The following is an 18,238-nucleotide window of genomic DNA, read 5'->3' as shown; positions in this document are numbered from 1 at the left end:
CACACACCCACCTGGTGTCTCTCAGGTGTTAATGAAGGAGGCAAGACTGAACATGTCTGTCTTTCTATCCTGTCGAGAGCTCTTTCAGTCCCTCCTTGAGGTATTCTAGCTGATTCGTGGTTAAGTCCTTTCTCAAGTTTCAATTTCAGCCTTTTCAAGACTGCAGCACCAGGAAAAGGAAAATAGTCCATACTGGGCTAGAAGTATGGAGATCCACATGTAGACCTCAGCTGCACTACTGGTGGGGCTCAATCAGGGAAAGATCATTTACCCTCAATTTGCCTAAGATTTCCCCATCCAGGAAATGATTCTCACTGTCTCCTATTCTTTTCTTTCAGAGCACTTATCACAATTGTGTTTACCTAGCAATGAATCCTGCTCTAGGGTGTGGTGGGTGAGGGCACAGATAGACTCTGGAGGTGTACTGCTGGGGGTTGAGTCCTGGCTCCACCATTCACTAACTCTCCGGACAAGTTACTTAATCTCTCTGGGCCTCAGTTTCCTCATCTGTGAAAATGAGGATAATGATAGGTGTATATCAGATATAATCTAAGAGAGCTAATGCCTGTAGAACACTTAGCAGAGTGGCACCTATTAAGTACCATCTGTATACTTGTTCTGCAATTTCCTTATCTGTCTTCTTCATCACTTCATCTCAAGTGTAGCTGTCTTCTTGACTGGATTTCTGTCTTTCTTCCCAATTTAATCTCTTGCTATTTTCCCCTGGCACTAACCTACTTGCACTTCTCACTCAGTTTTTTGAAGTTTCCATGACCTTGTGGAGAATTCCCCTACTCAATATATCCTTTTCTCCACAGTTTCCAAACAACAATGTGATAAGGAAAAGGCCAAAAATGAAAAAGGGGCTGAGAATGGGTGAGATTCTCTTGGTTTTCTTTAGAAAAAGAGGTGACTGAAAACAAAAAGCAGTGACTAGGCTGCACATTGTAAGCTGTAAGACTCCCATTTGTTACTTTTCATGAGCCTCTGAGGATAAATACTTAGTTCACTCAACCCAACCAGTGGTTGTCCTGGGTTTGGTAATGACCAGCAGGAGGCGAGTGCCACCACACCCAGCTACTCATTCCAGAGAACCCAGAGATGCTCCACAGAACCCAGAAGACATGGGTACCTACCATCTTAGGAGAGGAGAAAACTTTTCCCCTTTGTGTTCTCATGGTAATGCCTCTGTGTTTTTCTGTCATTGTGTTCTGTGTAGATTCATGTGTAAGATTTAAATGTTTTGTGTTATTTATGTTTTTTCCTCTGACAGGCTTTTGAGCTTTGTGGGGGCAGGAATTAGTCAGTCGGCTTCTCTGGTGGCTCAGATGGTGAAGAATCCGCCTGCAATGTGGGAGACCAGTGTTCAATCTCTGGGTTGAGAAGATCCCCTGGAGGAGGGCATGGCAATGCACTCCAGTATTCTCGCCTGGAGAATCCCATGGACAAAGGAGCCTGGTGAGCCACAGTCCATGGGGTCGCAAACAGTCAGACAGAACCGAGCGACTAAGCACAGCACATGTGCTGACGTGTCTGTACAGCTGGTATCTGATGTACTTGGTAAGGTAAGGTGAAGTCGCTCAGGCGTGTCCGACTCTGACGCTTTACCGTCTGAGCCACCGGGGAAGTCACAGGGATGTGCTTGGAGTATGATCTTAAACTCTCTTCTTCCTTGGTTTCCTGGACACCAGACCTGTTCGATTCTCCTCTAAATTCTCTAATTCTCCCTTTTATTTTCCTGGCTGGTTCCTCTTTCTTTGCTTGGTCCTTCGATGGTCTTTACACTCATTCTTCTTTCTGTCCTTCTTAATCTTCCTGCTCCCCTGGGTGCTCTTACCTGATCCCACCACTTCACTCACTCCCTACAAGCAGATGTCTCCACAGTTTGTGTCGTGACCTGGTCTCATCCTTCAACCCAACCAGTGGCCAGACATCTTTACAAGGATGGCTCATGAGTATCTCACGGTAAGTCTACTTCTAAAATAGAACCATATCTTACCTTGTCATGGAAAGGCACTCCTCTAAATCTCACTTTGAATAAATATTCCAGCTGGAAAACTTGTACTTCTTCATATTTCTTTCCTGCCACATCTCAGAAGTCTTTATTTGTGGGAAATGTACAATTTCTGTAGCACGTTTCTGATCCCTTCTCAGAATCTCCATTGCTGTTTCGTTAGTCCATGTCAATATTGTCTATCGTTTGACGGATAGCATCAGCTTCCTAATTCCTTAATAATAGTGACATTTTATAGAGTAAAGGCCAGATTTTTTACAGGTATTTCTCAACTGGGATTTCTTATTTTTAGAGTCAAATTATACATTATTTGGCAGAAATAATACATAAGAAATGTATCTTCTTTTCTTGAAGCATCACATTAGAAAGTACATGATGTCTCTGTAACTAATAAGTAGGCAGATATTTTGAGACCACCAAAATATCCTATTTCCTCATCACATTTTCACCACGCAGGTTTATTATCCATAGACTTGAATCAGTTATTACCCTGATGGTTGCAAAATGATAATTTTCTAAATCCATAATTTCCTCTACGTTTTTTTGGTTGACATCATGCTTTAGTTCAGTAATATATTTACTAACCGTATGGACTCAAGAATTCTTATTTTATTCAATGAGGTATAATCGCTTAATGTTTTTTCTTATTTTGATGCTTAATAAATTGTCTTAGATTTGGCCAGTGGGAACCCCTTTAATCAGTCTTTTATGCCCTTCTGATATATCCTCATAATTTCTTAAGCATGTCTTTATTTCTAGCATAAGGAGTCTTTTATAATCTCTATTTTTGAGGAATATTTTGACTGGCTATAAAATTATAGGTTGTTGGCCACTTTCAGTATTTTAAATATGTCTTTTCATTCTCCTATGACAGCCATAATTTTTGTTGCTAAATCAGCCTCAAGACTTATTATTGCTCCTTTGAAAGCAATGTGTCTTTTTTTCCCCTTCTGTCAAATTTTAAGATTTTGTCTTTGTCTTTGTTTTTTAGCAAACTTTACTATGTTGTGTCAGATGTAGTTTTCTTTATATTTGTCCTGCTTGGGTTTTTAAACTTAATCAAGCTGTGGTTTGATGCCTGTCAGCTTCAGAAATTCTCAAGTAGTATTTCTTCATATATTGTTTCTGTCTCATGTTCACTCTCCTTTCTTTCTTTTCTTTATTAGTTGCTCAGTCATGTCCAACTCTTTGCAACTCTATGGACTGTAGCCTGCCGGGTTCCTCCGTCCATAGAATTCACCAGGCAACAAGACTGGAGTGGGTTGCCATTTCCTTCTGCAGGGCATCTTCCTGACCCAGGGATTGAACCTGGGTCTCCTGAATTGCAGGTGGATTCTTTACCATCTGAGCCACTACCCTTCATTCTTTGCAAGATTTCAATTACACATAGTGGACATTTTCATATCTCTAGTACTCTTTTTCCTAATTTCCATGTTTTTTCTCTCAGTACTTCAATCAGGATACTTTAAACTTGCTTGTATTCTAGTTTACAAATTATGTTTTCTACTTTGTCTAATCTATTATTAAACTCATCTCCTGAATTGTTAATTTCAGTTATTATATTTTTGGGTCTATAAAATTCCATTTAATTTTTTATATAGATTACAAGTCTCTGCTAAAATCCTCCATATTTTCCTTTATTGAGCATAGTTAATGTACCTATTAGTTCTAATATCTGATTCATCTGTAGGTCTGTTTCTACCTGATTTTTGATTAACTGGTTCCTTTTTTAAACATGCCCCATACTTTTCAGTTGGATCCTGGACTTTGTGTATTAAGTGCAGTAAAAATTATAGAGAGTCTGAATGGTGTTTTCTTCCTTCCGAGAGGATTAATATCATTTTGGCAGCAGAAAGTACATACAGATCATTTTAATTTCATTAGGGTTGTTCTATTAATTTTGTCTTTACTCCTAGGATGAAGATTTCCCAGTATCTCAATTGAGAGCGTGGAATATTTACCAGGGCATTTTGTATTAGTAGCCTTGAATTCCTTTCTCTGTCTTCCCAGACCATTGTACAACTCTTCCAAAATCTCTGCTCAGCACTTTGTCCTTCTAACTCCTGGTTCTTGATAGTTATTTGGAGTCATGCCCTCTGTGTGGTTTAGAAATTGGCCAAAACCTCAAGTGGAGTTTTAATGGAGACTTTTTAGAGTAACTTTCCTGTTGTTTTCTTCTCTCAGGATTTTGCCCTTCCAGCCCCAGCTCTTTCAGCTGTCTTAACTCCAAGATCTATCTTCTTAGACCATTGAAACTGCCACTTTCTGTTAGTATTCTATTCCCCTGTGCTAAATATTTACAAACGCCCCTGGGGAAAAAGGTGACTATGGATTTCACTCAGAATTCTTCTCTTCTCTCAAGAAATCAGAATCTCTCAAGTTCTGTCTGTGTTGGTTGCTCTCCAACCAACTTAAAACATGTTTTAAGCTTTAAACATGTTTATTGTAAAGGTTTTATAGTAGATTTTAATTTACTTAGTCCAAATCAAGCTTGCTGAAGACAGTTTTAAATAAATTACATTAAAAATTTTGGAAACATTTTTTCAGTCCTCCTTTTGTCATTGATTGCTCATATTACAGTGTTATGGTCAGATAATAGGTAGTATATGGGGTATATTTGCTTGGACTAAGTAAAATTTCCATTTTTGTAGGTCAAATACTGCTGAATATTAGCACTTTAAAAAATCTTCAGTATATATTTCCTTTGCAATTTAATGATTCTTTAGAATACAGAATATGGAGATTTATAAAATGTACCATGTACACTTAGAAAATAACATGCATTCTGTATTTGTTGGTACTCTTTGGAGTCTCCTTATCCTTAAAACTATTGTTGGGCTTTTGGTAATACCCTTGAATTGACCAGAATGTAGGGACATCTGCTGTGGATCATGAGGCACTAGTTTTCCTATTTTATGAAAGGACCCATCAGTGCTACAAGTCATGTATCTTCCCCAGGGCTTACTATGAGAAAGCAAAATTGACCCTGGTATTATCAGCTACCACCTGACTCTCTCTTTTTCTGTTCATGGTGAAGTTCTATGGAGGGGAAAGTCACAATCAAGATTTCCAGTGACACATTGGAGCCTAAGGGCTTCCCCGGTGACTCAGCAGTAAAGAACCTTTTTGCAAAGCAGGAGACATAGGAGATACAGGTTTAATCCCTGGGTCAGGAAGATCACCTGGAAGAGAGCTTGACAACCCATTCCAGTATTCTTGCTGAGACAATCCCATGGATAGGGGAGCTTTGGTGGACTACAGACCATGGGGTTGCAAAAAGTGGGACATGATGAACGTGCATTGGAGCCTGAGGCAAAAGGAAAAATCAGTAATTCTGATGATTATTTAAAATTTTGATATTTGGTTTATCATATTTGGTTTGTCTTAATTTTGATTTTAAAAAATGTTACATTAATATACTATTCATCTGGATTACTGAGCTTTTTTGCTACTTCCTCAAACTTTGTGCCTGAGGTGAGCTCCTCACTGCCTCATCCTAGTCTGGTTGCTTGATGTTCAGCATTGTAGGGAGCACAGGCGGGAGGCTCTTGGCTTCTCTTCTCTGTCTGGAGCAGGTAGAGCTGAGGCTCCTTGACTCCTTAAAGCAACATAAACAGAGAGGGGACAGAGAACCTCCCGACCACTAAAAACTGAGTAATTTGATGAGATTTCTTATTCCAGACTACAAGAGTTAGGTCTAGCAAGTCTAAGGAAAGGAACAGACAGGGTCATCATCAGCCTGGGCTTTACGATCTCCCCCAGAGTGGAGAGAGCAGAGACCAGGAAACTTGTGATTTCTGCTGCCTGAGGATTCTGTATACCATCAGTGTTAGGAGAGGAGATGGAGGAGAAGGGATTTATGTTGAAACTGAGTTTGACATCTTAATGGGATTTAACTTTTAATAACCAACAGTGATCAGAGAATTAGGGAATTTGGCCAAGTTGTCATTAAAGACAACTTGCAGCTGCGACGGCACAGGGGCGACCGAGAGGAGCTGCCCCACGTCCAAGGTAAGGAGCAGCAGTTTTGCTGGAGCAGCTGTGAAGAGATACCCCACATCCAAGGTAAGAGAAACCCAGGTAAGATGGTAAGTGCTGAGAGAGGGCATCAGAGGGCAGACAGACTGAAACCACAATCACAGACAACTAGCCAATCTGATCACACAGACCACAGTCTTGTCTAACTCAATGAAACTAAGCCATGCCGTGTGGGGCCACCCAAGACGGACAGGTCATGATGGAGAATTCTGACAGAATGTGCTCCACTGGAGAATGGAATGGCAAACCACTTCAGTATTCTTGCCTTGAGAACCCCATGAACAGTATGAAAAGATAGGACACTGAAAGATGTCTACCCCAGGTCGGTAGGTGCCCAATATGCTACTGGAAATCAGTGGAGAAATAACTCCAGAAAGAATGAAGGGATGGAGCCAAAGCAAAAACAATACCCAGTTGTGGGTGGAACTTGTGATAGAAGCAAGGTTCGATGCTGTAAAGAGCAATATTGCATAGGAACCTGGAATGTTAGGTCCATGAATCAAGCAAATTGGAAGTGGTCAAACAGGAGATGGCAAGAGTAAGCATCGACATTCTGCTGCTGCTGCTGCTAAGTCACTTCAGTTGTGTCCGACTCTGTGCAACTCCATAGACAGCAGCCCACCAGGCTCCTCCGCCCCGGGGATTCTCCAGGCAAGAACCCTGGAGTGGGTTGCCATTTCCTTCTCCAATGCATGAAAGTGAAAAGTGAAAGTGAAGTTGCTTAGTCATGTCCGACTCTTCGAGAACCCAAGGACTGCAGCCCATCAGGCTCTTCTGTCCATGGAATTTTCCAGGCAAGAGTACTGGAGTGGGCTGCCTTTGCCTTCTCTGAAGATAGACTGAAATGGGTGAATTTAACTCAAACGAGCAATATATCTACTACTGTGGGCAGGAATCCTTTAGAAGAAATGGAGTAGCCATCATAGTCAATAAAGAGTTGGAAATGCAGTACTCGGATGCAATATCAAAAACGACAGAATGATCTCTGTTTATTTCCAAGGCAAGCCATTCAATATTATGGAAATCCAAGTCTATGCCCTGACCAGTAACGCTGAAGAAGCTGAACGGTACTATGAAGACCTACAAGACCTTCTAGGACTAACACCCTAAAAAGATGTCCTTTTCATTATAGGGGACTGGAATGCAAAAGTAGGAAGACAAGAAACACCTGGAGTAACAGGCATTTTGGCCTTGGAGTACAGAATGAAGCAGGGAAAAGGCTAACAGAGTTAGTTCAAACACCCTCTTCCAACAACACAAGAGAAGACTCTACACATGGACATCACTAAATGGCCAACACTGAAAGATTGTTTATATTCTTTGCAGCCAAAGATGGAGAAGCTCTCTACAGTCAGCAAAAACAAGACCAGGAGCTGACTGTGGTTTAGATCATAAACTCCTTATTGCCAAATTCAGACTTAAATGGAAGAAAGTGGGGGAAAACCACTAGATCATTCAGGTATGACCTAAATCAAATCCCTTATGACTCTACAGTGGAAGTGAGAAATAGTTTTAAGGGACTACATGTGATAGACAGAGTGCCTGATGAACTATGGATGGAGGTTTGTGGCATTGTATAGGAGACAGGAATCAAGACCATCCCCAAGAAAAAGAAATGCAGAAAAGCAAAATGGCTGTCTGAGGAGGCCTTACACATAGCTGTGAAAAGAAGAGAAGCAAAAAGCAAAGGAGAAAAGGAAAGATTTGAATGCAGAGTTCCAAAGAATAGCAAGGAAAGATAAGAAAGACTTCCTTGTGATCAATGCAAAGAAATAGAGGAAAACAATAGAATGGAAAAGACTAGAGATCTCTTCAAGAAAATTAGAGATATCAAGGGAACGTTTCATGTATTGTATGGACCTAACAGAAGCAGAAGATATTAAGAAGAGGTGTCAAGAATACAGACAACTGTACAAAAAAAATCTTCATGACCCAGATAATCATGATGGTGTGATCACTCACACTCACCTAGAGCCAGACATCCTGGAATGTGAAGTCAAATGGGCCTTAGGAAGCATCATTACAAACAAAGCTAGTGGAGGTGATGGAATTCCAGTTGAGCTGTTTCAAAACCTGAAAGATGATGCTGTGAAAGTGCTGCACTCAATATGCCACAAATTTGGAAAATTCAGCAGTGGCCACAGGACTGGAAAAGGTCAGTTTTCATTCCAATCCCTAAGAAAGGCAATGCCAAAGAATGCTCAAACTACCACACAATTGTACTCACATGCTAGTAAAGTAATGCTCAAAATTCTCCAAGCCAGGCTTCGGCAATATGTAAACCATGAACTTCCAGATGTTCAAGCTGGTTTTAGAAAAGGCAGAGGAACCAGAGATCAAATTCTCAACATCCGCTGGATCATCAAAAAAGCAAGAGAGTTCCAGAAAAACATCTATTTCTGCTTTATTGACTATGCCAAAACCTTTGACTGTGTGGATCACAATAAACTGTGGAAAATTCTGAAAGAGATGGGAATACCAGACCATATGACCTGTCTCTTGAGAAACCTGTATGCAGGTCAGGAAGCAACAGTTAGAACTGGACATGGAACAACAGATTGGTTCCAAATAAGAAAGGGAGTATGTCAAGGCTGTATATTGTCACCCTGCTTATTTAACTTCTATGCAGAGTACATCATGAGAAATGCTGGGCTGGAAGAAGCACAAGCTGGAATCAATATTGCTGGGAGAAATATCAATAACCTCAGATATGCAGATGACACCACCCTTATGGCAGAAAGTAAAGAAGAACTAAAGAGCCTCTTGATGAAAGTGAAAGAGTGGAGTGAGAAAATTGGCTTAAAGCTCAACATTCAGAAAACTAAGATCATGGCATCTGGTCCCATCACTTCATGGCAAATAGATGGGGAAACAGTGGAAACAGTGGCTGACTTTATTTTTCTGGGCTCCAAAATCACTGCAGATGGTGATTGCAGCCATGAAATTAAAAGACGGTTACTCCTTGGAAGGAAAGGTATGACCCACCTAGACAGCATATTAAAAAGTAGAGACATTACTTTGCCAACAAATGTCTGTTTAGTCAAGACTCTGGTTTTTCCACCAGTCATATGGATGTGAGAGTTGGACTATAAAGAGAGCTGAGCACTAAAGAATTGATGCTTTTGAACTGTGGTGTTGGAGAAGACTCTTGAGAGTCCTTTGGACTGCAAGAAGATCCAACCAGTCCATCCTAAAGGAGACCAGTCCTGGGTGTTCATTGGTAGGACTGATGTTGAAACTGAAACGCCAGTTCTTGCCACCTGATGCAAAGAGTTGACTCATTGGAAAAGACCCTGATGCTGGGAATGATTGAGGGCAGGAGGAGAAAGGGATGACAGGGGATGAGATGGTTGGATGACATCACCGGCTCAATGGACATGGGTTTGGGTTGACTCCAGGAGTTGGTGATGGACAGGGAGGCCTGGTGTGCTGTGGTTCATGGGATCACAAAGAGTTGGACATGACTGAGTGACTGAACTGAACTGAAAGGGAAAGAAGTTCTTGCAAATGGTATAACTACTTCATGTTTATCATTATTAAGTTTATGTGTGTTTGGTTGCTCAGTTGTGTCCAACTCTTGCAGCCTCATGGTCTGATGGCCTGATGGTCCCTCTGTCCATGGGATTTTTCAGGCAAGAATGCTGGAGTGGGTTGTCATTTCTTCCTCCAGGGGATCTTCCCAACCGAGTCTCCTGTGGCTTGAATTGGCAGGTGCATACTTTAGCACCGAGTCACTTGGGAATCCCTATTGAGTTTGTTCCTCAAAATAACTGGTTGTATATGTATTAATAACAAATAAGGTTGATCAAGGCTATTATTTATATCTTTTATATCATTGCTTAATTTTTATCTACTTGATCTATTCTGAAAGAGGTCAGTTAAATCTTCAAGTACTGCTGTTGATTGAGCTACTGTTTTCTGAAGATTTGCTGGCTATTGTTTCAGGAAATTTAGGTTATATTTTTAGGTTGATGTGTGCTCATGCCAATTATACCTTCATGATATTGTTTCTTTCTTGTAAATATATCTTTTCCTCTCCTGACTTAAATTCACTTTTGTGTGATGTTAAAATTTTTAAGCTTTAACTATTCCTTATATTAGGGTTTATTTTTGAAATTTAGCTTAATACTTTCCATTTATAATTCATTCTTTCATTTTTTTTCTCTTATTTTCCACTGGATGAATCAAAATTTTTTATTTTGTTTTTGTGTAGATTGCACATTCTATTTTCATTCTTTTAGTGAATAGTCCTAGTTTATTTATACCTATGCTACTGCTAAGTCACTTCAGTCGTGTCCGACTCTGTGTGACCCCATCCCTGGGATTCTCCAGGCAAGAACCCTGGAGTGGGTTGCCATTTCCTTCTCCAATGCAAAGAGGTGAAAAGTGAAAGTGAAATCTCTCAGTTATGTCTGACTCTTCACGACCCCATGGACTGCAGCCCACCAGGCTCCTCCATCTATGGGATTTTCCAGGCAAGAGTACTGGAGTGATTTATACCTATATTCCTCTCTAATTTCTTTCCATCATCATCAAAAGCTTATCAACAGCCATATCTTCTTTCTCTGTGTTGTTTTTGCCCTCTGAACCTTTTGGAATTTTGAAATAGTCACTGGTACTCCTAAATATCACTTTGTTAGATTTAAAATTTTTTCCTTAGTTTGTGTTAAGTCTCCATCATTGCTTCTTCACTATTTTGTCTTCTCTTACTTTTTCTTTCCCTTTTTTTTTTCCTAGTGAGACTCCTTTTTGCCAGACTTTGAAGTTTTTTGCTTCAATGCCCATTTCCTTCATTTATTTCATCATTATTTAGCCCTTCTAATACTTTCTGTATTTCTATAAAGAGAGCTGAGTGCCAAAGAATTGATGCTTTTGAACTGTGGTGTTGGATAAGACTCTTGAGAGTTCCTTGGACTGCAAGGAGATCCAATCAGTCCATCCTAAAGGAAATTAGTCCTGCATATTCATTGGAAGGACTGATGTTGAAGCTGAAACTCCATTACTTTTGCCACCTGATGCAAAGAGCTGACTCATTTGAGAAGACCCTGATGCTGGGAAGGATTGAAGGCAGGAGGAGAAGGGGACAACAGAAGATGAGATGGTTGGATGGCATCACTGACTCAATGGACATGAGTTCGATTGAACTCCAGGAGTTGGTGATGGACAGGCAGGCCTGGCGTGCTGCAGTCCATGGTGTCGCAAACAGTCTGAAACGACTGAGCAACTGAAATGAACTGAACTGAATACCTTCTGTTCTATGACTGTGTCCATTCTGCTCTTGAACCACCCCAATCAGGTTTAAATTTAACTGTTATATTTTTCATACACAGTAATTCTAATTGATGTTCCTTTATAATGCTTAGTTGCATTTTATGCTTATATTATCTACTTTCTGTTTCTCTGAAGGTATTTATTATGCTTATTTGAAACTCTTTTTTTGTCTGTTCTGTCTATTCGACTCTCTTTGGTGTAGGATGTTCCAGTTGTTCATTTTGCTGATGCTTTTCAGATGCCTTATTTTTCTCCCCTGTGAGCTTACCCCTTTGTTCCCTTGGGACTCTTAGCTGCCTTTGCTAGTCCTGTCAATAAGGGAGGAGGAGCAAAAGTCTAAATCCTGGCCTATACTCATCTGGGGAAGTTTTTCTTGAGATGAGCATGATGGAGAGCAAGAATGTCTAGAGATGACTTTTCTATATTTAATACATCCTTATTTTTTCCATTCCACAAGTTTAATCTCATAACCATTTGTTCCCTGATAACCTGTAGTGTGAGGGGAAGGGAGAAGAGGAGAAAATACCCATGTGGTCAGCCAACTGATCTGTACTCAATGACACTGGACCTTCACCCTTGTCTGGTGTCACCTGATTTAGCTCCAGTGCCCCATGATGGCTCCAGGTTTCTAGAGCTGACTTTCTGACCTGTAAGAGCCACAGGGCAGCAACAATCCATTTAGGGGAGAAAAGGAAGTGTAACTATCAATAGAAAGCTCTTCCCTATCCAATCTCTCCTCTGCAGTCTGGGACCCCCACCTATTCAAATTACCATTCCCCTCTCCCTACATGAGGCCCACGTTCTGCCTCTGTTAGGATTTCTCACCACTATTTCTCACCACTTGTGCTCCAGTGGATGGGAGGGTGATGCTCTGACCTCCACCTGCCTCCTTACATCCTTAGTCATCTTCTATGTTTGGTTCAGGGGACGGAGACAATAACTATGTTCACTTGCCATCGTGACCAGGGATATTCCTCACTGATGGAAAATTAGTGCCGACAGCCCTCTGTCTTCATTGGAGTCAAATTTTTGCAGCAAAAATTTATAAATGGCCTCAACATATGTAAGGCTAATAAATAAAACAAAACATAACTTAAATATCCTTTATAGAAACTTCAGGATATTTTTCCCTAGGCTTCTCCTCAATATTAAATTTTACCTCAGGGAGGAAAAGGACCTTATGTAAAAATCCTTTATTCTCCCTTCTCCTATTTATATTAAATAACATAAAATTATTTTAATAATGTGACATGGAATCTAGAGACAAACACTTTGGTATACAAAAGGGAAACAATTTATTTCATAAATCACATTCTTCTGCTCCTTCCAGCAATTTCCCTTTTCCCTGGGAGGGGATGTTATTGTGTTCTTTCTGTGGCTCTTTGTGTAATTTTAATTTATCATTAAGTAACACTTCGCTTTTTAACATAAAGAATTCAGTGTGCTTGATGGAGCAGCACTCCATGGAAAGTTAGTTCACAGCAACAACTGTTTGGAGCAGAGGAGTTTATTAATTTATCAGAACCTTATGTTCAATTTCAGATTTCTCAGTGTAGGAACCAACAATCAGCTGCACCTGTTGCCAATTAAAGTATTAATGGCACATCAATCAAAGAAAAATCACTGCAAATGGAGATTACACAAGCTCTGTACTCATGTCATTTTTTTGGAAGTCATCCTTTATTTCAAAAATAAGTGAGATCTCCAAACCATACCCTTCAATCTGCATTCTCCACTTTTCTTCTATGACGACTTGAGTGACTGAATGCCTTAGACTGTGAGGGCAAATGCATTTTTCACAGAGAAAGCCACCATCTCATATTTAAAAATTAATAATAATAATGTTGCTGTGCATGTGGAGAATTGCAAGACCCTGTTAACATTTTTACCAAGCTTGACAGAAGTTAATTATTAGTTTTATGGGAAACACTAGCACTGCTCAAGATGGATAGAATCTTCATTGCCTGTGTAGGTTTCTATGTTTACTTAGAAGAAGAAATTCATTGTGCTTACAGAGGAGAGTCCAGCAGGGAAGGTTTTGCTTTTTAACCTCTTGTTTTGAACAGGCCAATATTTTCTGGGGCTTTAGGAAAGGGTGGTGATGGTGGGGTGGGGCAGAGCACAGAAAAGTGGAAAGAACACAGGCTACAGAAGCAGAAAAATGCATCAGTGTTCTAATCCCAGTGGCTCAACTTTCATCTGTGACTTTGTTCCCACTAGTTAGTCATTCTGGGTAATAGTTTTCACACCTAAGGAGGGGATATGATGACTACCTCCTGGGGCTTTGGGAGGATTAAATGAGACAGTGTGTAGTAGAGTCTAATGTAGTATCTGGCAGAGGTAGGTTCTTCCCCATTGTTTCTACCACCAGGAATGGATATCATGGTGTAGACAGCATCCCTACTTTGCTGGGGTAATGTGAGATATGTAGGAGTCACTATCCTGTAGTTGACCTGAGCCCGAGAGCAGAACCCCTGGAAGGGATGAACACCCCCTTAGACTCTACCTCCAAAAGCTGTTATAAGTTTATTGTCTATTTTCTGCTCTTTGAATACTTATAGTTCTTAGTATTTTTATGTCATTTAAAACATATGTTTCACTTCCACTACCTGGTTGCTTCACAGAGGTGTAAATGGCAAATAGACTACGCATTATGGTGAATATGACCATGGTCTTTGGAGTCAGACAGGCCTGGGCCAAATCCAGGTGCTTCCATTTGTAAGCTGTTTCATCACTGGGTAAATTCACCAGCACTCTTGTCTCAGATCCCAACTTTGCAAAGTGGGCTTAAATCCTATTCTTAGGTATAGTCCAAAAAAGAGTTAGTGTGGTGTGGATGCACCTGCATAGTCCCCAGTAATGAATGGCTATTTGCATTGTTACTGGCCAGTCAGTCCAGTGTGGAGTGTCCCATCAAATCCTAGGGTTTCTAGTGGGTAGGACAGAATCAGCAGAAAAGCCATCAAATGTAGGAGGAACAAGTCAAAACATGTGCGAGATTTTAAGGCAGGGGTTGTTTACGCTCTAGCCTAATTTATAAAACTCACAGGTGATGCAATAGTGACATTTGCCCTTTGAGGCAGGGACAGGAGATGCCAGGATTAAGCCTGCCTGAAAGTATTACGGAAACTTTCAGGTGCATCTGCCTTATAACCCATTTAGAATACAAGCTCAGAGGCAGGTGCTATGTGTCACTCTTTGTTGTGTTCTCCTATGTGTCTGGCACAAAACTTTGCATGTAGTAGGTGTCCAACTAACATGTGTTAATCAATGGGAAGATTCCCTTGTTGGGTAGTGTAGGGTGTCTCTATCTCAAATGTTTCCACATAATGCTCAAAATATACTTAAAAGTCTATTGTGATATAACAAATATATCCATATCATCTCAAATAGTTTGGATGAGAGAGGGTTGGGAAGAAGAGGTGTGTCAATATAAGGGATCTCAATGAAAAAGTGGTTTTAAATTACTGCTTTAAAGCAGGGCCACAATTTTACAACCTCTACTGACATATATTTATATAGACTTTTTTTTTTCCTGCATACATTTTTTTCTTTTAGAGAGTTATCTTTTGCCCAGTCATTGTGATGTAATGAATTGTGGATAACAATACTGTAGGCTCCTCTCTCTGTTGCCAGCCTTAAAGAAGGAAATGACCAAAGAAAGCACCTCATCCTTCAGGTAACAGAGACTGGCCCAGGGGTTGGCCACATGACCACAGCAAGATCAAGATACTGCTTGATATAAGCATGTTGCCATGTTTAAAAAGTCAGGTTTTCTTTTTCCACTGGAGTTTCTATGCCAGGGCTTCTCGTGGCTGCTCCCCACTAGGTAAAATCCTTTCTGCAGTCATAGCACATGAGGTGCCATTGCACAAAGAGAAGAAGAGAGAAGCAAATGGGAAAGGCAAAAAGAGAACAAAATGGTCCTGGAAAGATGGAGAATCCCTGATTTCTGCCTCTGAAGCTTCCTGATATCTAGTCCTTCCTTCAGTTCTGAAAGCTCGATAGCCTCTTCCAGCCTTGCAAGCTAATACAATGTCTTTTTCTAGCTCATTTTAGTTGAATATCTTGATCTTGTGGCTTGCAACTCAAAGAATATGACCAACACATGCAAGCTTTGGTTCTGAAACATTCATTCAGAGCCCCTGCCATCTCTCATTCCAACTTCCCAAACAGGTGTAAATATAATTACAGAATTCTCTGTGTTATACAAACATACCCATCTGACATTCAACTTTTAGCATGCTGTAGGTATGCATCAAGGTCTCTGAGCCTTGGCACTACTGACCTTTCAGACTGAATCACTCCGTGTGGTGCGGGATGTTTAATATTACCCTGGCCTACACCACTTCCCAGTCAAACAAAACATTAAACAGAAATGTCAAAAGTGCCTCCAGACACTAGCCATTGTCACAGGGTGTGGGGGCTGCGAGAGGGGACAGCAAAATTGCCCCTATCAACAACTAACCACTGGTATGCACAGTATGTAAGCTCCATGAGGAGGGGCTTTTGTTCTCTTTTTACAGGTAGGAATACCCAGGACCTAGAGCAATGCCTGCCTTGCGTGATGTGCCCAGCATTCATTTATTCAATAAGAAAAAAAGTTGCAAGTAAATGGAGGATGCCATTGCAGATGCTTTGAGAATCAAAGACAGGGAAAAGACGACCAAGGAAGGCAAATGAATCATCTCCTGATTTTATGACCCAGGCTTAAAAACAGAGAGAATGAGATGTATGAAGAGAGTAACATGGAAACATATATTACCATATGTAAAATAGATAGCCAGTGGGAATTTACCGTATGACTCGGAATTCAAACGAGGGCTCGGTAACAACCTAGAGGGGTGGGATGGGGAGAGAGGTGGGAGGGATGTTCAAGTAGGAGGGAACATAGGTAAACCTATGGCTGATTCATGTTGATATTTGGTAGAAACCAACACAATACTGTAAAGCAATTATCCTTCAATTAAAAATAAATAAATAAAAAAAAAACAAAACAAAACAACAGGCATCATTTGACAAACTAAGAATCTCCTCCATAGTAGAAATTTTCTTAAAGAGGAAGGTAGAAAGTTAGATTAGGGACAATGTTGATTTTTAGGAATCCTCCCTCAAGCACTGTGGTTTTCTATAGTCTCACTTTTTCTTATTTAAACAGAACAGTGTAATCCAACAGTGAAGACTGATTTGGGACCTAGGAAGTTAAAACAGAACCTGGGAGAAGGTCTCAGGAGGAAGAGAATGCCTATGGTAATTTTGCTTTTATTCTCTAAAATGACACGTGTTTTTGAAGTGTAGTCTTGTTTCCACACCTTCCGTGGGTCATTTTCCCATCAGGATTAAAATGATCAGCTCATAGAAGAGCCACCCCTGGATTTTATCTTCCTCTTTTTACTGTGACTCAATAAAAAAATATGGGAGTTAGAGAATTTAGTTTTACAGTAAGTTTTCCCATATTGAACGGCACCTGATATATGAAAATACACATACATATTCTTGGCAATACTAATGTAGCGTTCGTGAAATGACTGAGCCATATACGATCCAGTCACATGATGTTAGCCAGACACAAATCACATCTACTACAGCCACATCTAGAGGAGCGATTACAGAGGCTGTAAATCTCCAGAACAACAACCCCTGATCATCAGCAGAGAAATAACCCCGTGCTGTTTCCAAACATCAGAACTGCTCTCTCTGCTTAGTCCACCTGCCCTGCCCCTGAGTGCCTGCCATCAGATTATCACTGACTGAGCACTCCTTAAATCCTGAAGTTCTTAAAAAGCGTGATTTCCTTTTCAGTTTTATCACCAGGCCCAAACAATTAGTCTACTTTTCAGCAGCTTCACACCAAGCAGTTTTGTTTATTTGTTCATTGAGGGGAGTGGAAAGTCTTAACGCACCCAGGAGAGGAGGTCCTGGGTGGCCAGCCAGACGCTCCACCAGCTCAATGATTCAGACTCTGCCTCAGCCACAAGACCAGGCCTTCGAATTTCATGCCTCAGTAATATTTAAATCACTGTGTTGTTGGGAGCAGGAGAATGTGGTTAAAGAAGTTCACTTTGGAGTTAGGAAGCCTGGGTCTGCAAATTTTGCTAACTGGGGGCCCTTGGGCAAGTGACATAACTGCTCTGAGTCTGTTTTCATTATAATACTAGAAAAGGGTGCCACGGTGATTAACTTCATTCAGGGTCACTCACAGATAATGAAAACCATGACTGTTAAGGCCATGAATGCCAAGGTATATGATGCGATTTTAGGGTTTAACTGGCAATAATAGAACACTAGTAGTACTACAGAATTCAAATGTTTTCATACTTCGGGATCCACCTGGGGACCAAATTTGCAGATGAGAATAGGCTGCAGATGAGAGTAAACACCTAGGTGTCCTGATTCACATCATATCTCAGAGGTAGCTGGACCCAGTGTTTGAATCTCCAAGGAAGCCACAAGGTGGGTTTTCATTATCTTTCAATTGTACTTGATTCTACTCCAGGTTAATGCAAAACTTCGCTGTTCTTCCTTATTATCCCTTAAGGGATAACAGAATCACTCCATTTAAATAAAGCCAACACATATCTTATTGAAAACTGTAAAGTGGTAGCCAGTAAATTTTCATCATAATCAATTAATGAAAATAGATGCCTAAACTATATAAGCAAAATTAATTTTGCCACTGGTATATATGCAAATTAATAAGCCATTGAGGAATTTAAAATCTGAAATTGAGAAATCTGAAACCAAGAAATCAAGAATGCTTCTTGCCTGGATGATTCAATGAGTTAACTTCTGCTGGAAAATTGAAGTTAAAGCTTTACTTTGAAAAGAAATGTATCTTGAAACATAGATAGTACCACCACCATCTATCTTAAGAGTATTTGAACTACCTTTCCAAATTACTAGAAAGCTTTAATT

At 40.3% G+C, this 18,238-nt stretch overlaps 1 long non-coding RNA gene across 1 annotated transcript; it reads left to right on the top strand.

The window, feature by feature from the left end:
* Positions 1 to 920: 920 nt before the first annotated feature.
* LOC122678184 lies at positions 921 to 10,997 on the top strand. The gene is made up of 3 exons (XR_006336017.1): positions 921 to 1,179; positions 1,274 to 1,965; positions 10,790 to 10,997. It is a non-coding gene; the product is annotated as an uncharacterized LOC122678184 (long non-coding RNA).
* The last annotated feature ends 7,241 nt before the right edge of the window (positions 10,998 to 18,238 follow it).

The sequence above is a fragment of the Cervus elaphus genome, chromosome 20 (genome assembly GCF_910594005.1).
Source record: "Cervus elaphus chromosome 20, mCerEla1.1, whole genome shotgun sequence".
Lineage (NCBI taxonomy): Eukaryota > Metazoa > Chordata > Mammalia > Artiodactyla > Cervidae > Cervus > Cervus elaphus.
Note: the sequence above shows the minus strand (reverse complement) of the source record. Positions and strands in the feature narration are given on the sequence as shown.